Genomic DNA, 15,567 nt, shown 5'->3' with positions numbered 1-15,567 from the left:
AGCTCGGGCCTTATCGGCCTCGTACTCTCCCAGCGCGCACACAGAGAGGCCCTACAAGTGCCTTCTGGTCCTTTTTCACTTGGATTGTGAAACTGCCTACATTTTGTGATTAAACCAGGTAACCCTGCACCTCGTCGGGTGAACCCTGGCCCCTTCTTTTATTTTCTGATCTCTACCTTGACGACGTTTTGAGAATTCGTCCATCCCACGACCGTTTAGTGAGTGAGCGCCGATCCTGTGCCTGACAGGGTTCAGGCATCTGTGCATAAAACGCCCTCGAAGGGCTCACATTCTAGTTAGGGGAAAGGGGAGGGAGTGTCGGAAGAAAGCCGACAAATGAACACGGTAAGTGGTTAAATTAATAGGTTTGTTAGAAGGTGTTAAGTGCTACGGAAAGGGAGGGAAAAAAAAAAAAAAAGAAGAAGAAGAAGAAAATGAGAAGGGAAAGAGGGAAAGGGGATCAGGAGTTTGGGTAAGGGACAGGTTACCGTATTAAACAAGCGTGGTCAGAAGAGGGCTTATTCTGAAGGTGTCACGTGAGCAAAGACTTGAAGGTGAGGCAGTTAGGGTATCTGGGGGAAGAGCATCCCAAGCACAAAGATCAGCTGGAGCAAAACCCAGGTAGGACTGTGGAGAACAGCAAGGGACCCTGTGTCTGGAGTGAAGTTAATTTAAAGAGAGAAGAGCTGTACAAAATTAGGTCAGAGAGGTGTTCCCATTGGTGGGGGAGGGGGGGAGAGATCCTGAGGGTCTCGTAGACCATTGTAAGGCTTTTAATCTGAGTGAACCAGAAGGTTTTGAGCAGCAGTGGCATGATCCGACTGGTATTGGGGAAGGGGGGAAAAAAAATCACTGGCTGCAAGGGTGGTGTTCCGGTTTGCTAATGCTGCCGTTCTGCAAAATACCAGAAATGGATTGACTTTTATAAAGGGGATTTATTAGGTTGAATATTTACAGTTCTAAGGCCATAAAAGTATCCCGTACTAAGGCATCAACAAGAGGATACCATTCACTGAAGAATGGCTGATGGGGTCTGGAAGACCTCTGTCGGCTGGGAAGGCACCCAGGTTGTGTTTCAAAATGGCTTTCTCCAAATATCTCTGGCCTTATGTCTTAGCTCCTCTCTCACAGCTCCCCTGTGTCCTTGCTTCTTTCTCAGAGGGCATGCATTTCTCTCTAAGCATTGGGGGAGGGCTGTCCTCTCTTAGCTTCTCCCGGGCAAACTCTGGGCTTCGTCTCTTAGCTTAGCATCTCCAAACGTCCTTCTGTCCGCAATCCAAATATCTCTCAGTGTCAGCAAGCATCTGGGTCTGTGTCAGCTCTTAGCTTCTCTCTTAAATACTCCAGTGAACTAATCAAGACCCACCCTGAATGGGCAGGGTCCACACCTCCATGGAAATAATTCAGAGTTATCACCCACAGCTGGGTGCGTCACATCTCCATGGAAATGCTCAATCAAAAGGTTCCACCCTAAGACTGGCTTAGAAGATCATGGCTCTTCTGGAGTCCATAATAGTTTCAAACTGGCACAGGTGGTAAGGGTGAAAGCAGGGAGCCCAATCTTAGTTTCCTAGGATTGCCACAACAAAATACCACAAACTTGGTGGCTTAAACAACAGAAATGCAGTATTTCTTAGTTCTGGAAGCTAGAAGTCTGAAATCAAGGTGTTGACGGGGCCATGCTCTCTCTGCAATCTGTATGGGAGAATCCTTTCTTGCCTCTTCCTAGCTTCTTGTGGTTTTACCGGCAACCCTTGGCGTTCCTTGGCTTGCACCTGCAGTGCTTCAATCTCTGCCTCCCTTGTCACATGGAGTTCTCCCGCCGTGCCTTCTCTTTTCCCCTTACAAGGGACACCATTCATGCTGGAATAGGGTGGGCCCCTCATGTAACCTGTTTCATCCATAATGACCCTCTTTGCAAATAAGGTCATAGTCACAGGTACTGGGAGTTAAGTTAGGGCTTCAACATATCCTTCGGCAAGATGGTGGTGGCTTGAGCCAGAGTGAAGCAAGGGAAGGGTTGAGATTCTGGACTTACCTGTAACAATGCCCCATCCATTGATCCCTTGCTGGATAAATAGAAGCGGCCGGCGTGTGAGAAAAGGACTTGTACTTCCCGATGTCTGTAAAATGATCACGTTCTCCCAAAGAAAGAGAGAAGGGGCTTGAATGAGGCTGGGTTGGAGGCTGACGGTGTGGACTAGTGGATCCTCCCCCTGGGCTCAGGGGCTGTTTTGGTAGCTCTCAAAATTTTTTAGCCCCTAGCGCAAGCAAATGGCGATATGAGAAATTACTAATGAAGACGAATGGAGAGCGTTTCCAATTCTGTGATTTCTCAGCAGGAAGGTCACAGTAGTAACCTTTTGTGGGCTCAGAGCGAGAACCTGGGAACGGGCTGGGAAACATTTCTTTTGGATGGACATCTGGTAAGCCTGAAATCAATTTAGTAAGTTAATTCAACAAATACATTAAGAGCCTAGCATTGTTCTAGCCAACTGTGGATGGGAGCAGTCAACGAGAGACAAGAATCTCGTGGATTTGGGGCGTGTGAAATTCATTCAGGAAGTGAAAATGTATTATAGTATGTTAGATCAGCACTTCTCAAGTGTTAATGTGCATAGAATCGATTTGGGATCCTGCTAAAATGCAAATTCAAGTTCGGTAGGTCTTGCAAAGGTGGGGTCCAAGATTGTGCATTCCTAACAAGCTCCCAGGTGCTGCTGAAGAACACTTGGAGCAGCAAAAGTGTTCAGTAGTCACCAGTATTATGGAAATAGGGAAGAAAGAAAAAAAGAGAAGGAAAAAAAAGGACAGCGCGGATAAGAAGGATGTGCAATGAGAAAGCCGGCTTCTTGAGTCTCTTGAGTCGGGGAGTTAACAGTACAGGCCGAGTTTCTCGGAAAAAGACACTCCCAAGACCCTGTTCGTAGCCCAACGTCACAACCGAAAAAAAAAAAAGCCTCTTAAAAAAAAGCGTTAACGCCTACCTATCGTGCCACACATACAAGACGCATGGGAACGCAACGATATGCAGAGACGTTCGGGGACTTCTCTAGGCTTTCCGAGCAACTAACTCAACTACCTGCTTTTACCCACCACAAAAACCAAGACAGAACGCGAACGCGAACGCACACACCCCCCCCCGCCCCCACAAACTATGCAGTCGAATTTCTCACATTTGGGGAAATCGCAAGGATCAGCACATCCGAAGTGCGACGGCTAAACCTCGCCCTGAGAAAACCACCTTCGTGATTATGATGTCTCCACGGCCCGATAAATACCAACTGCTCGCCCCGCCTCGCCCCCTGCCCTCGCCGCCGCCGCGCTCTTCACAGACGGTCACTTCCCACGCGCGCCCTCCGCACCCGCACTTCCCGAACCCCCTTTTCTCCGACCTCAGAAGTCGGAAACGCCACCTCGGGAATTAATTTGGATATTAACAAGCTCGCGAGACGTGGGAGCCCGGGCTGCGAGGGACCAGCGGCCTCTGCGCGCCCTGCTCATCTACATACGCCACGCCCTTTTCGCGACGTCCCCAGCGGGGGCCCGTCTATGTTTCCACGGGGACGTCGGACCTTTACCAAGGCCGGTGAGACCTGCTCTGACTTTTCTAATTGAAATGAACGTTATTTTGTAGCGTGTCGTTTCAAGTTAGATTGAGTGGCTGCACAGGAAACGAGACTATGTAGTAAGTTAGATCAGTGCTTTCTCAAACTTTAGCCAATTGGGGGTCCTAGTTAAAATGCAGACTCTGATTGAGTAGTTTGCCAAAGGGGGGCCTAAGAATCTCTGCATTCCTAACGAGTTCCCAAGTGCTGGATAATGAATGCTGAAATGGCTGGTCAGGGTCCACAGTTCCGGCACCAAGGTGTTTCGATCGTGACAAGCACCATGAGAAAAAAAAATAAGTAGAAAAGAGCGGGGATAGAGGTAGGGTGCCCCTTGAGAAGGCCGGATGGTAGCATAACATGGACAAAGTTTCTTAAAGAGGCCTCACAACCAAAGCAGAAAGCCGCTTTAAAAAGACAGTAAACGCCAGGAAGCAGGACGCACAAAGAACACACGATATGGGACCTACAACCAATCTTCCCACCACGTTCGTCATAACTGGGTGACCAGAAAGAAGCCTAACCGGGGAGAAAGACATCGATCGCGACAAACAAGCGCTCACACACCCCAGGCTTATCCAGGCCACCACCGCATGCGGTGAACGATGCGCTCGCATAGAAAGAAACACAATATCCGTTTCAAAACTGACGTTATGCACACCAAAAAATACCAGGGGAGAGCGCGAACGCAGTCCCCCACTACCACAAATTATGCAGTCGAGTTTCCCACATTTGGGGAAATCGCAGGGGTTAACCCATCCGGAGTGCAATGGATAAGCCTCGCCCTGGGAAAACCACCTACGTGATCATGGTATCTCCCCTGCCAGGTAAGTATGAACTGGCTGCCTCGACCCGCTCCACGCCCTCGCGCCCGCCACACTCTACAACGACAGTCACTTCGCACGCGCGCCCTCCGCACCCTCACCTTCCGTGTCCCCGTTTCCCCCACCTCAGAAGTCAGAACTGCCACCTCGGGAACATTTGGATGTTGAACAGCACGACGTGGGAGCCCAGCCTGAGCGGGGCCAGCAGCCTCTGCGCGCCCTCCTCATCTACATATGCCACTTCCCTGCCGTGACGTTCCCAGCGCGCCCGTCTTTCTCCCACCCCGACCTACCAAGGTCCGCGAGAGACCCGCCGGGAAACCGTCGTGTCTTTATTCCAGCGGAAAGTCTTCAGCCCGTTTTGTTCTGGTCAGCCCAAACGCATCCGCACGAACAGAGTGCCAATTAAACGTTAAATACTGCTATCAGAGTTTCCTCACTAACTTAACGTGGAATTTTTTTAGCCCTCATTCGTGAGTCTTCCTGAATGAGAATGCTGTAAACTCAGACTACGTAGTAACCTAATCGCGTAACAGTGAAAGGAAAACCTGAAGAATAGCAGGGCAAAGTGCCCCTATACTGGGTAAACGCGTGGCGGGGGGTGGGGGTGGGGGTTGAAGAATCTCCGAAAATCAAATGAACAGAAACGGAAGGTGCCACATTTCTGTCCTGGGGGGCGGGGAGGGGGGAGGTTACCGGGACTTGCCTGTTCCTCTACCATAGAAGAGCATTCGTTCTCCAGGCTGAGAAGAGGTTAAAGGTGGTCACGCGTGCTTCCTCCCCCAATATAAAGATGATCAAACTACTGTGTGTTCCTGGTCGTCGGTGCTGTGGAGCAAAACGAGGCAGGAGAGAGAGCTAAGGGTGGTAAGACCGAAGAAATTTTGCTGAAACGTCCTGTGGCAACTCCTGGCCTGAGCAAAACAGGCCTGCAGATCTTTGGTGCACAGCAGTCTGCATGACCTAGGCAGCTAAATGTTTATTGCCTTTCTAAGCCAGTAAAGAAAAAAAAGGGTAAATTGACCTTAAAATGTAACTTTATGCAAGCAGGCAGGAAGTGAGAGGCGCTTAGTCTCACAAAAAGAGCAAAATGTAACTGTTCAAGGGTTATTCTAGTCCTTCCTGCACCACCCCCCAGGTCAAAATGACCTACTCCTGCATCTATGCTCCCCCCACCCTCAGGAAGGCCTTGTCTTAAACCCTTATAAAAGGCTTTCTGCCCCTTTCGCATCATTCGGTCGTCTTCCCTGTGAATGCAATGCCTGCCCGGCCTGAGAGAGCCGTCATGATCTCTCCATGACTTCTCACCCTGTAAGTAAGGCCTGAATAAAAGCTCGTGTATCAGAAAATGCTTGTTGTCTCCTTTAGCCTCTGGACTGGCATGGCCCTCTTGGGCTGCGACATATCCTTTTTGATCGCTAGTTGTTTCAGGAAGAATTTCCTTTATCGCTGTGTATTTCCTAGGAACAAAGGATTCTCTTGCATAACCCAGTTCAGTTATCAAAATCAAGAAATTGGAAATGTACATGGCATAAGCTCTTTAAGCGTATTTATGCCTATTTTTTAGAAGTCTTTTTTGGTATGTCCCAGGTCTGGCCCTCCTCATTGATGGTTTCGAATGCCTTAATCCTCTCCTTTGCCTGGGCCATCGCTACCTCCTTCTTTGTTTCGTGACCATTTGTTGAAACCTGCACATTTTTACTTCTTTAAAGGTGTTATGGCTGGAATTTATGCTGAGGCGTCTGTTCTTTAGGCTTCTGTCCATAAGCTCTGAATGCTTATGTTCTGGTTTGCTAATGCTGCCAGAATGCAAAATACCAGACATGGATTGGCTTCCATAAAGGGGGTTTATTTAGTTAGAAAGCTACAGTCTGAAGGCCGTGAAAATGTCCAGATTAAGGCATCAACACAGTATACCTTCACTAAAGGAAGGCCAACAGCATCTGGAAAACCTGTTAGCTTGAAAGGCACATGGTTGGCATCTACTTATCTCGTGTTATATTCCAGCTCCTCTCTCAGTTCCTGTGCATTCTTCGAAATGTTGCTTTTGGGACATTTTTTCATCTCTTAGCTTCCTGGAGCAAACTCTGGGCTGGCATAAGCCTGCTTTCAATGGCCATCTCCAAATTGTCTCTCAGTTGCTCTCCCAAATGTCACTCACAGCTGCTCTCAGGTTATGTTTCAAAATGGCTTTCTCCAAAATGTCTGTGTGTCAGCTTCTTGGGGCAAACTCTGGGCTAGCACCTCCAAAGCATCAGCAAAACTCTGCTTTCAATGGCTGTCTTCAAATTGTCTATAAATTGCAGCATCAATCTCCTTCTGTCTGAACTTTAACAGGACCCTAGTAAACTAATCAAGGCCCAAACTGAATGGGTGGGGCCACACCTCCATGGAAACTATCCAATCAGAGTTATCACCCACAGTTGGGTGGGGTGCATTTCCATGGAAATAACGTAATCCAAATGTTCCAAATTAATCCCCACTAATATGTCTGCCCTCACAAGATTGCATCAAAGAACGTGGCTTTTTCCGAGGGACATAATATATAGAAATCAGTACACAGACAAAAAAAAAAAATGTGAATAAGTAAAATCAGAAATAGGAGGGACATTACTACTGACTGCACAGAATAAACAGGGATTACAGAAGGATTCTATAAACAACTATATGCCAACAAATTGCACAACCTAGATGAAATGCACAAATTCCTAGAAACTCACAGCGTACACTGACTCTACAAGTAGTAGAAGAGCACAACAGACCGATTACAAGTAAAGAAATTGAATAAATCAAAAAACCTCCAAAGGAAAGCCCAGATGATTTCATAGGCGAATTCTACCAAACACTCCATGGAGAATTAATGCTCAAACTCTTCAAAATATTGAACAGGAGAGAACATTATGCACCTTATTAATATATACATGTTTCTAGAATAAAAATTAAGAACAAATCATAACACTAGTTGGACAGAAGCCTAAAGAACAGACGCCTCAGCATAAATTCCAGCCATAACACCTTTAAAGAAGTAAAAATGTGCAGGTTTCAACAAATGGTCACGAAACAAAGAAGGAGGTAGCGATGGCCCAGGCAAAGGAGAGGATTAAGGCATTCGAAACCATCAATGAGGAGGGCCAGACCTGGGACATACCAAAAAAGACTTCTAAAAAATAGGCATAAATACGCTTAAAGAGCTTATGCCATGTACATTTCCAATTTCTTGATTTTGATAACTGAACTGGGTTATGCAAGAGAATCCTTTGTTCCTAGGAAATACACAGCGATAAAGGAAATTCTTCCTGAAACAACTAGCGATCAAAAAGGATATGTCGCAGCCCAAGAGGGCCATGCCAGTCCAGAGGCTAAAGGAGACAACAAGCATTTTCTGATACACGAGCTTTTATTCAGGCCTTACTTACAGGGTGAGAAGTCATGGAGAGATCATGACGGCTCTCTCAGGCCGGGCAGGCATTGCATTCACAGGGAAGACGACCGAATGATGCGAAAGGGGCAGAAAGCCTTTTATAAGGGTTTAAGACAAGGCCTTCCTGAGGGTGGGGGGAGCATAGATGCAGGAGTAGGTCATTTTGACCTGGGGGGTGGTGCAGGAAGGACTAGAATAACCCTTGAACAGTTACATTTTGCTCTTTTTGTGAGACTAAGCGCCTCTCACTTCCTGCCTGCTTGCATAAAGTTACATTTTAAGGTCAATTTACCCTTTTTTTTCTTTACTGGCTTAGAAAGGCAATAAACATTTAGCTGCCTAGGTCATGCAGACTGCTGTGCACCAAAGATCTGCAGGCCTGTTTTGCTCAGGCCAGGAGTTGCCACAGGACGTTTCAGCAAAATTTCTTCGGTCTTACCACCCTTAGCTCTCTCTCCTGCCTCGTTTTGCTCCACAGCACCGACGACCAGGAACACACAGTAGTTTGATCATCTTTATATTGGGGGAGGAAGCACGCGTGACCACCTTTAACCTCTTCTCAGCCTGGAGAACGAATGCTCTTCTATGGTAGAGGAACAGGCAAGTCCCGGTAACCTCCCCCCTCCCCGCCCCCCAGGACAGAAATGTGGCACCTTCCGTTTCTGTTCATTTGATTTTCGGAGATTCTTCAACCCCCACCCCCACCCCCCGCCACGCGTTTACCCAGTATAGGGGCACTTTGCCCTGCTATTCTTCAGGTTTTCCTTCACTGTTACGCGATTAGGTTACTACGTAGTCTGAGTTTACAGCATTCTCATTCAGGAAGACTCACGAATGAGGGCTAAAAAAATTCCACGTTAAGTTAGTGAGGAAACTCTGATAGCAGTATTTAACGTTTAATTGGCACTCTGTTCGTGCGGATGCGTTTGGGCTGACCAGAACAAAACGGGCTGAAGACTTTCCGCTGGAATAAAGACACGACGGTTTCCCGGCGGGTCTCTCGCGGACCTTGGTAGGTCGGGGTGGGAGAAAGACGGGCGCGCTGGGAACGTCACGGCAGGGAAGTGGCATATGTAGATGAGGAGGGCGCGCAGAGGCTGCTGGCCCCGCTCAGGCTGGGCTCCCACGTCGTGCTGTTCAACATCCAAATGTTCCCGAGGTGGCAGTTCTGACTTCTGAGGTGGGGGAAACGGGGACACGGAAGGTGAGGGTGCGGAGGGCGCGCGTGCGAAGTGACTGTCGTTGTAGAGTGTGGCGGGCGCGAGGGCGTGGAGCGGGTCGAGGCAGCCAGTTCATACTTACCTGGCAGGGGAGATACCATGATCACGTAGGTGGTTTTCCAGGGCGAGGCTTATCCATTGCACTCCGGATGGGTTGACCCCTGCGATTTCCCCAAATGTGGGAAACTCGACTGCATAATTTGTGGTAGTGGGGGACTGCGTTCGCGCTCTCCCCTGGTATTTTTTGGTGTGCATAACGTCAGTTTTGAAACGGATATTGTGTTTCTTTCTATGCGAGCGCATCGTTCACCGCATGCGGTGGTGGCCTGGATAAGCCTGGGGTGTGTGAGCGCTTGTTTGTCGCGATCGATGTCTTTCTCCCCGGTTAGGCTTCTTTCTGGTCACCCAGTTATGACGAACGTGGTGGGAAGATTGGTTGTAGGTCCCATATCGTGTGTTCTTTGTGCGTCCTGCTTCCTGGCGTTTACTGTCTTTTTAAAGCGGCTTTCTGCTTTGGTTGTGAGGCCTCTTTAAGAAACTTTGTCCATGTTATGCTACCATCCGGCCTTCTCAAGGGGCACCCTACCTCTATCCCCGCTCTTTTCTACTTATTTTTTTTCTCATGGTGCTTGTCACGATCGAAACACCTTGGTGCCGGAACTGTGGACCCTGACCAGCCATTTCAGCATTCATTATCCAGCACTTGGGAACTCGTTAGGAATGCAGAGATTCTTAGGCCCCCCTTTGGCAAACTACTCAATCAGAGTCTGCATTTTAACTAGGACCCCCAATTGGCTAAAGTTTGAGAAAGCACTGATCTAACTTACTACATAGTCTCGTTTCCTGTGCAGCCACTCAATCTAACTTGAAACGACACGCTACAAAATAACGTTCATTTCAATTAGAAAAGTCAGAGCAGGTCTCACCGGCCTTGGTAAAGGTCCGACGTCCCCGTGGAAACATAGACGGGCCCCCGCTGGGGACGTCGCGAAAAGGGCGTGGCGTATGTAGATGAGCAGGGCGCGCAGAGGCCGCTGGTCCCTCGCAGCCCGGGCTCCCACGTCTCGCGAGCTTGTTAATATCCAAATTAATTCCCGAGGTGGCGTTTCCGACTTCTGAGGTCGGAGAAAAGGGGGTTCGGGAAGTGCGGGTGCGGAGGGCGCGCGTGGGAAGTGACCGTCTGTGAAGAGCGCGGCGGCGGCGAGGGCAGGGGGCGAGGCGGGGCGAGCAGTTGGTATTTATCGGGCCGTGGAGACATCATAATCACGAAGGTGGTTTTCTCAGGGCGAGGTTTAGCCGTCGCATTTCGGATGTGCTGATCCTTGCGATTTCCCCAAATGTGAGAAATTCGACTGCATAGTTTGTGGGGGCGGGGGGGGGGGGTGTGTGCGTTCGCGTTCGCGTTCTGTCTTGGTTTTTGTGGTGGGTAAAAGCAGGTAGTTGAGTTAGTTGCTCGGAAAGCCTAGAGAAGTCCCCGAACGTCTCTGCATATCGTTGCGTTCCCATGCGTCTTGTATGTGTGGCACGATAGGTAGGCGTTAACGCTTTTTTTTAAGAGGCTTTTTTTTTTTTTCGGTTGTGACGTTGGGCTACGAACAGGGTCTTGGGAGTGTCTTTTCCGAGAAACTCGGCCTGTACTGTTAACTCCCCGACTCAAGAGACTCAAGAAGCCGGCTTTCTCATTGCACATCCTTCTTATCCGCGCTGTCCTTTTTTTTCCTTCTCTTTTTTTCTTTCTTCCCTATTTCCATAATACTGGTGACTACTGAACACTTTTGCTGCTCCAAGTGTTCTTCAGCAGCACCTGGGAGCTTGTTAGGAATGCACAATCTTGGACCCCACCTTTGCAAGACCTACCGAACTTGAATTTGCATTTTAGCAGGATCCCAAATCGATTCTATGCACATTAACACTTGAGAAGTGCTGATCTAACATACTATAATACATTTTCACTTCCTGAATGAATTTCACACGCCCCAAATCCACGAGATTCTTGTCTCTCGTTGACTGCTCCCATCCACAGTTGGCTAGAACAATGCTAGGCTCTTAATGTATTTGTTGAATTAACTTACTAAATTGATTTCAGGCTTACCAGATGTCCATCCAAAAGAAATGTTTCCCAGCCCGTTCCCAGGTTCTCGCTCTGAGCCCACAAAAGGTTACTACTGTGACCTTCCTGCTGAGAAATCACAGAATTGGAAACGCTCTCCATTCGTCTTCATTAGTAATTTCTCATATCGCCATTTGCTTGCGCTAGGGGCTAAAAAATTTTGAGAGCTACCAAAACAGCCCCTGAGCCCAGGGGGAGGATCCACTAGTCCACACCGTCAGCCTCCAACCCAGCCTCATTCAAGCCCCTTCTCTCTTTCTTTGGGAGAACGTGATCATTTTACAGACATCGGGAAGTACAAGTCCTTTTCTCACACGCCGGCCGCTTCTATTTATCCAGCAAGGGATCAATGGATGGGGCATTGTTACAGGTAAGTCCAGAATCTCAACCCTTCCCTTGCTTCACTCTGGCTCAAGCCACCACCATCTTGCCGAAGGATATGTTGAAGCCCTAACTTAACTCCCAGTACCTGTGACTATGACCTTATTTGCAAAGAGGGTCATTATGGATGAAACAGGTTACATGAGGGGCCCACCCTATTCCAGCATGAATGGTGTCCCTTGTAAGGGGAAAAGAGAAGGCACGGCGGGAGAACTCCATGTGACAAGGGAGGCAGAGATTGAAGCACTGCAGGTGCAAGCCAAGGAACGCCAAGGGTTGCCGGTAAAACCACAAGAAGCTAGGAAGAGGCAAGAAAGGATTCTCCCATACAGATTGCAGAGAGAGCATGGCCCCGTCAACACCTTGATTTCAGACTTCTAGCTTCCAGAACTAAGAAATACTGCATTTCTGTTGTTTAAGCCACCAAGTTTGTGGTATTTTGTTGTGGCAATCCTAGGAAACTAAGATTGGGCTCCCTGCTTTCACCCTTACCACCTGTGCCAGTTTGAAACTATTATGGACTCCAGAAGAGCCATGATCTTCTAAGCCAGTCTTAGGGTGGAACCTTTTGATTGAGCATTTCCATGGAGATGTGACGCACCCAGCTGTGGGTGATAACTCTGAATTATTTCCATGGAGGTGTGGACCCTGCCCATTCAGGGTGGGTCTTGATTAGTTCACTGGAGTATTTAAGAGAGAAGCTAAGAGCTGACACAGACCCAGATGCTTGCTGACACTGAGAGATATTTGGATTGCGGACAGAAGGACGTTTGGAGATGCTAAGCTAAGAGACGAAGCCCAGAGTTTGCCCGGGAGAAGCTAAGAGAGGACAGCCCTCCCCCAATGCTTAGAGAGAAATGCATGCCCTCTGAGAAAGAAGCAAGGACACAGGGGAGCTGTGAGAGAGGAGCTAAGACATAAGGCCAGAGATATTTGGAGAAAGCCATTTTGAAACACAACCTGGGTGCCTTCCCAGCCGACAGAGGTCTTCCAGACCCCATCAGCCATTCTTCAGTGAATGGTATCCTCTTGTTGATGCCTTAGTACGGGATACTTTTATGGCCTTAGAACTGTAAATATTCAACCTAATAAATCCCCTTTATAAAAGTCAATCCATTTCTGGTATTTTGCAGAACGGCAGCATTAGCAAACCGGAACACCACCCTTGCAGCCAGTGATTTTTTTTCCCCCCTTCCCCAATACCAGTCGGATCATGCCACTGCTGCTCAAAACCTTCTGGTTCACTCAGATTAAAAGCCTTACAATGGTCTACGAGACCCTCAGGATCTCTCCCCCCCTCCCCCACCAATGGGAACACCTCTCTGACCTAATTTTGTACAGCTCTTCTCTCTTTAAATTAACTTCACTCCAGACACAGGGTCCCTTGCTGTTCTCCACAGTCCTACCTGGGTTTTGCTCCAGCTGATCTTTGTGCTTGGGATGCTCTTCCCCCAGATACCCTAACTGCCTCACCTTCAAGTCTTTGCTCACGTGACACCTTCAGAATAAGCCCTCTTCTGACCACGCTTGTTTAATACGGTAACCTGTCCCTTACCCAAACTCCTGATCCCCTTTCCCTCTTTCCCTTCTCATTTTCTTCTTCTTCTTCTTTTTTTTTTTTTTTTTCCCTCCCTTTCCGTAGCACTTAACACCTTCTAACAAACCTATTAATTTAACCACTTACCGTGTTCATTTGTCGGCTTTCTTCCGACACTCCCTCCCCTTTCCCCTAACTAGAATGTGAGCCCTTCGAGGGCGTTTTATGCACAGATGCCTGAACCCTGTCAGGCACAGGATCGGCGCTCACTCACTAAACGGTCGTGGGATGGACGAATTCTCAAAACGTCGTCAAGGTAGAGATCAGAAAATAAAAGAAGGGGCCAGGGTTCACCCGACGAGGTGCAGGGTTACCTGGTTTAATCACAAAATGTAGGCAGTTTCACAATCCAAGTGAAAAAGGACCAGAAGGCACTTGTAGGGCCTCTCTGTGTGCGCGCTGGGAGAGTACGAGGCCGATAAGGCCCGAGCTCCCGGGGGCGGGGGCGGGGCGGCGCGTGGCTGCGGTTGAGGCGGAGGGGTTCGCGCTCTGCCCTGCTTTTCTTTCTTCAAAGTTAGAACCCTGAGTTTTCGTTCTGGCGTTACTAGATTAGGTTCCTACATATTCTGGAACGGTTTATAGCCACTTTTACTCAGGAAGGTGCCACTCATGAACGTTACCTCGATTTTATATTACGGCGGTTTAGCACTTAGCGTCACCGGGGGGTGGGGGTCAAAAAAAAGAAAAAGGCCGTTCCTGAGTTTTCGATTACTTGAGGATGAGCTGGGGCCGGCGAGAAGGAAATGAACCGAGACCACGTTTTTGCTGAAATGAAGTTGAGATCGAACCTAGACGCAGACCTCAACACTCCCTCGGCCGACCCCTCAACTGGTGGGCGGCGGAGACCGCGCGATCTCCCGTCTTCTGCCGCTTCACCTACAGGTCTGGGGCACGTCGTCGCGCGCCGACCCGCGCCTGCCGAGGCTCCGAGGCTCCCGCAGGGGTCCCCAGTCTCGGTGGCAGAGAGACTGGCGCGCTGGGGACGTCACGGCAGGGGCGCGGCGTATGCAGAAGAGCAGGGCGCGCAGAGGCTGCTGGTCCCGCGCAGCCCGGGCTCCCACGGCTCGAGCTTTTGCAAAATCGAAAAGTCCCCGAAGTGGCGTTTCTGCTTTCTGAGGCGGGAGAAAGGGCGGTTCGGAAAGTGCGCGCGTGGGAAGTGACCGTCTGTGAAGAGCGCGGCGGCGGCGAGTGCACGGGGCGAGGCGGGGCGAGCAACTCATACTTACCTGGCAGGGGAGACACCATGATCACGAAGGTGGTTTTCCCAGGGCGAGGCTTATCCATTGCACTCCGGATGTGCTGACCCCTGCGATTTCCCCAAATGTGGGAAACTCGACTGCATAATTTGTGGTAGTGGGGGACTGCGTTCGCGCTCTCCCCTGGCTTTTCTGAGGTTAACATTAGAGCGGTTTTTGTGTTGGGGCGTTTTGTTGTTGTGGTGGTGGTTTCTGTTTGTTGTCTTCGCGGAGTTTTTCTTACTGGTGATTTCGTGGTTTTGTGTTGGCTTTTGGAAGGTGGTTTGTCTCCGGATAAGTGATTTTTCCCGCCACTTCCGGACAGGAGGCTTCTCTTCATGTGGAAATTGCGGAACGTTTTATCTAAGCAGCGCCGAGGTGGACCAAACGTGCCGAGATTCTGATACACCTGCCGGCGGAACAAACACGGCGTGGACACTGATGCTGGGGCAGGCAGGTATGTATCTGCCTCTCAGTCTTGGAAGGAGCTGTCACGGGTGAGCCCCTCCCCAGAGGAGGTCCAGGCTCGGGTTGCTGCTAATCACTGCCCGGAGCTGGGCGGCCTGTTGGGAAGTCCCATTTTCCCAACAGGAGGCAGGTGCTGGGATCCTTGGCAACAGGGTCTTCGGGAAGGGCCCCCACGCCCCCAGCTCACCCGCACTCTTAAAAAAAAGTTTTCCTTGTTGCAAAAAGGGAGACATTTCATTACACCCCCCGCCTCCCCCCCCCCTCCCCCGGTTTTCTCAGGTAATTCCTTTAGAAAATTGCAGGACCTTTATGAAACTTGGAAGTGTAAGTTCTTTCCCTGCCCCCTTTTTATTTTTTATTTTTATTTTTTATTTTATTTTATTTTTTTAATCATCATTTTATTGAGATATATTCACATACCACGCAGTCATACAAAACAAATTGTACTTTCGATTGTTTACAGTACCATTACATAGTTGTACATTCATCACCTAAATCAATCCCTGACACCTTCATTAGCACACACACAAAAATAACAAGAATAATAATTAGAGTGAAAAAGAGCAATTAACAGCTAAATTTAACCCTTGCTACTTTTACAACCCAGTAATGGTTTTTCTTAAAGGCCTTGAGGGGCTTCTCTGAAGTTTAAACATCAAGTAAGTTTGTACCCCTATTCCCCTCGATCTGTGAGAGGTTAGCC

The 15,567-nt window shown here is 48.9% G+C and overlaps 4 non-coding genes and 1 pseudogene across 4 annotated transcripts; 3 read left to right on the top strand and 2 right to left on the bottom strand.

Annotated features, from left to right (window-relative positions):
• Positions 1-3,111: 3,111 nt before the first annotated feature.
• On the bottom strand, positions 3,112-3,281 carry LOC119533744. Its single transcript, XR_005216853.1, has one exon. It is a non-coding gene; the product is annotated as a U1 spliceosomal RNA (small nuclear RNA).
• Positions 3,282-4,279: 998 nt separating this feature from the next.
• Positions 4,280-4,443, bottom strand: LOC119533631. The gene has a single exon (XR_005216752.1). It is a non-coding gene; the product is annotated as a U1 spliceosomal RNA (small nuclear RNA).
• A 4,704-nt stretch (positions 4,444-9,147) lies between these two features.
• On the top strand, positions 9,148-9,310 carry LOC119533665. The gene has a single exon (XR_005216785.1). It is a non-coding gene; the product is annotated as a U1 spliceosomal RNA (small nuclear RNA).
• A 997-nt stretch (positions 9,311-10,307) lies between these two features.
• LOC119533749 lies at positions 10,308-10,480 on the top strand (annotated as a pseudogene).
• A 3,899-nt stretch (positions 10,481-14,379) lies between these two features.
• LOC119533586 lies at positions 14,380-14,543 on the top strand. Its single transcript, XR_005216710.1, has one exon. It is a non-coding gene; the product is annotated as a U1 spliceosomal RNA (small nuclear RNA).
• Positions 14,544-15,567: the final 1,024 nt, after the last annotated feature.

Source organism: Choloepus didactylus, chromosome 4 (genome assembly GCF_015220235.1).
Source record: "Choloepus didactylus isolate mChoDid1 chromosome 4, mChoDid1.pri, whole genome shotgun sequence".
In the NCBI taxonomy this organism is placed as follows: Eukaryota; Metazoa; Chordata; class Mammalia; order Pilosa; family Megalonychidae; genus Choloepus; species Choloepus didactylus.
Note: the sequence above shows the minus strand (reverse complement) of the source record. Positions and strands in the feature narration are given on the sequence as shown.